This window comes from Cupressus sempervirens, chromosome 6 (genome assembly GCF_028749045.1).
Source record: "Cupressus sempervirens isolate cs-2001-9-10 chromosome 6, ASM2874904v1, whole genome shotgun sequence".
Lineage (NCBI taxonomy): Eukaryota > Viridiplantae > Streptophyta > Pinopsida > Cupressales > Cupressaceae > Cupressus > Cupressus sempervirens.
In genome coordinates, this window is record NC_143123.1 from 493,171,500 (window position 1) to 493,175,793 (window position 4,294).

Sequence of the window (4,294 nt, forward strand, 5' to 3'; positions counted from 1 at the left end):
TAGTTTGAACAAGTAATTACATTCCACAATTTGAACTTGAGTACTTAAATGAAAGAATAAGACTTGAATTGCAATATAAAATCCCTTTAAGACACTTGTCTTAATTTTATCCAATTAAGATATATGTCCTAATTAGTTACATATCCAAGTTTGAATAGGTAGTCGTTAAATGTAAGAGTAAAAATTTTATTTCAAAATAATAATAAAAAGTAACTATATAAATGTATATGTCAATTTGTTCAACCAAATTTTGTGCACAGTTAAAGAAAACATGTAACACACACATGCACGTACATGCACACACGCACACACACACAAATACATACACTTGTGTGTGTGTATGTGTGTGTGTGTGTTATAAAAATATTTCTATCTCACATCAAGTGAGCCAACTCACTCTTGGACAACATGTAATATTCTCTCATGATCATCAATAGCAGGCCTCCACTTATGTATGACACATCCTATGACTAAATGAAGAAATAAAGAAGTGGTAATTACTATTAATCTCATTATGGTTTTGAAAAAGTAGTGGCAATCATTATTCAATAGAGGACAATGCAAACCAAGTGCATGGTGTATGGAAAGCATAAGCCTACAAATAATACATTTTGAGTAATATGATAGTTAGTGCTGAGCACTAGTATGTTCTGAGTAGTCAGTGTGTGCCAAGTCACTTCAGTGCCAAGAAAATAGTGTTTGCCAAATGATTTAGGTGTTGAGAAAGAGTGAGTGTCAAGCCATTCAGAAGCTGAGTATCAGTAAATATAGTATAGTGAATGCCAAGCATTAAAAGGTCTATTGATGCCAAGTCACCAGTCCTTGACATAGATGTTTGTTATCAAAACAAACTTTTATTTAAACCATTTTTGGCCGACATGAAGATGAGTTTTCAATATTAAGAAATAAGAATCTAGTCATATTATGAATCCCTATGCTAATACATGTATCCAATAAGATAAAGGGAAGAGCTAGGTGATAATAAAGATCAACCACAGTCATTGATTTCAATCTAGCCCATCTCCATAATGCCTATAGAAAGACGTAAACCCTAAAGAACATTATGCATGTGAAGAAGGATGTGAATAGATAATTTCAAGGTGGAAATGATGGCTAAGTTATGGAGCTACATTGTAGAATCAGTCTGAGAAGAACAAAGAGAAGCAATGAAAGGATAAAGAAGATAGATCTGATCAGGAGGATCAAGAGATAACTAGTAAAGAGGAGATTTGACATTAAGCAACAAGGTTCTAACCGAAGGATCAAGTTTTGATTCATTCTAAGAGGTGATACAAAGTAAATCTCTTAACATAGTACTCTTAACAAGCTTTTTTTAATCTCCTAACAAGGTGCTTAATTAGTTGTGAGTTAAAATATTTTAATCAAGGTGAGATCTAACAGTCTTGTAAGCCTTTAGGAGGGCAGACCTTTCATAGGGTAGATCATAGTTTATGATAAATATTTTTTAGTCATAATAGGCCACACTTTACAAATGTAGTAGTGAAGATTTGTGGGTGTCATCCCCACCCCAATATTACCTTCTCCTTGGAGGGTTTTTGGGTAGCCAAAATCTTTTGTGTTATGTGCTAATTTATTTCATACTTTGGATGTGATGAATGATTACTTATTTAATTTTATATGTTAAGTTATGAGATGGATGTATGGTGAAATATTTTAGAGGTAAATGTTTTAAGTGTTGATTCAATCCCCCCTCTCAGAACTTACTTTCTCATTGTCAATTCCAACAATTAGTAATAGATCTTTGTTCTCTAGAAAGGAAAGTTTGACAACATTGGAGGTAAGATCTTGAAGATGGAATTACACAAATTGGGAAAGACTATTGAGAACCAGAAGATTGAAATACAAGTTTCCCTACATAAACTCAAGGAGGCAAGAGATAAATAACAACATTCATTGAAGAAAAGAAAAGAATTGGCCATTCAACAAAATGACCCTCAATATCAAGAAGAAGACACTAATAGATTATTTGAGGACAAAAATTCAAATGAATTTTATGCAGCTATTTCAGATCTAATGGAAAAGAAAAATGCCCTAAATGAATAAGTCGAGAATCTAAAAAGGGAACAAGAAACTCAATCAATATTTTTATGTGAGACAACTGAACTGAAAAAGAAGGATGAAGAAGATAGAGTCATGATTGAAGAAGAAAAAAGACTACTAGCTAATAGATTTGAGGAGAAGTCATCAGATTGTGCAAAAGTTATCAAGCATTCAATTGGACACAATGAATCAATTGATTATTACAAATCAAGAACAGAATAGGAAAGATATTGAGATTACAACTTTGGAAACACACAATTCCCTAATGTAGAATGAATTGAAGATAGAAAAGGAGAAGCTTAACAAGCCTAGTGAAGCAATAAAGTATATTGAAAAACTGATGGAAGCAGCAAGGTCAAACAATGATACTGCTAGATTGGGATATTCTACCACTGAGAGAGAAGAATCATCTAGAAGTAGTGAACAAAGGAACTCTAAGGGGAAAGAGCAACAAGTCCACTTGTCATCAATTTGGATTTTTTTTGGAAAATTGGATCACAGAACAAATGTTTGCAGGAGAAACTCTGGAAATCAAAGCCCTAAGAAGAGATTCAAGGGGCATTGCCATAATTGCAAGAAGTAAGGACATCAAGCACATGAATGCAAGACAAAGGCCACCAAAACTTGGAGATTTGAAGGATACTATTACAACTATTAGAAGTATGGACATAAGGGATATGAATGCAGATCCAAACCCAAGTGGACATCAAAAAGCAAACCGGGGTACATCATCATGGAAATAATTATGATTGGGATTACAATACAAGGAACTATTGTCATTATTATGGTGAGTATGGTCATGTTTCTATAAATTTCACTAGGACATATTTCAAAGGTAATTACAATAGATGGTTGAATGAGGTTGTATGCTTTAGTTATCTTAAGACTAGTCATGTAACTAGAAATTGTCCAACTTGATCACCTACATCGAGAAATGAATTCAACAAAGGCAAGGCAAAGGTAGATGTTGAAAAGACAAAGATGAAAATGAACAAGACATGGAAAAAGAAAGAAGATTGTAGCACATAAAGTCAAGATGATGTCACTTCATCCAATGGATCAGCTAATCACATAACCCCCAACTAGGAAATCAAAGGTATGTGTGGAATTGACATCTGAAATGATATATTTTGCATAAGTTTCAAGTAGTCAAGCAATGAAAAGGATCTATCAACATATATTAAGATGCAATGAAGTGATTAGAACAAATAGATGTTCTATTGTAATGTCATATTTTATGTTGTTGTTGAGTATTGGAAGTATTGCAGTAAGTGCCAAGTAATGAGGTACTATAGAGACTATCGAGCTAGCTATGATAGCCAAGTGAATTAAAAACCCTATAGCAACCAAGCTTACAATTGTACATACATTAAGCATTAATTGTGAGGTTTTGAAGGCTATATACTCATTTTTTATAGTCATTTGAATTTACCAAAGATCAAAGAGCATGAAGATGATTTGAGTAGAAGATTCCAGTGACTGCATACCAAATTCAGCTACTACACAATATTTTTACATCAATTTGAAAGTATTTTACTTGTGCTAAGTTATACCATTTCACATTTTGTAGACCCTAGAAAGTGAACTATGGAAGCAAGTTCATTAGCAGGAGTAAGGAAGGAATCTAAAGAGGTTACAAAATTACAAATGTACAGTTGATCAGTAATGATGTTCAACAACCACCATTTTGTGCTATTCTAGAGATTGCATAGAAAGGAGATCCGTTTGGTGCATTATCAACCATTCCACCTAAATTTTTAATGATTCAAGATGTTAGATGTTGCTATACATGAAAGGTTGGAGAAGTTGGAAATTTAGAAATCAAAGAGACTTATTAGAGGTTATGTGAGAATGATGCTTTGAAAGTAGAAAACATGATTGTAGAGCGAAAAAGGGTTAACGCATGCCCTAGATTTTTTGCAAGTTTTCAAAATTGAATGGATAAAGATTGTATTGAGCCAAATACATGATAATCAGCTATGGTTGGAGAATGAGCCTATTAGACTATCAGAGAGGATCATTCATAGAGTGATAGGGTATCCTACCCTAGATAGGCCAAAGAAATTGAGGAGCGATGCAAAATAAGTAATCAAGAAGAATATTGGAGTCGTATGGAACAAGATGGGAATATCAATTGATATAATTAAAGACACTATTTTTACATTCATAGTGAGAGTGATAGCACATAGATTCTACCAGTCAATCTAATTCAATAGTGTTTCATGCATTGCCA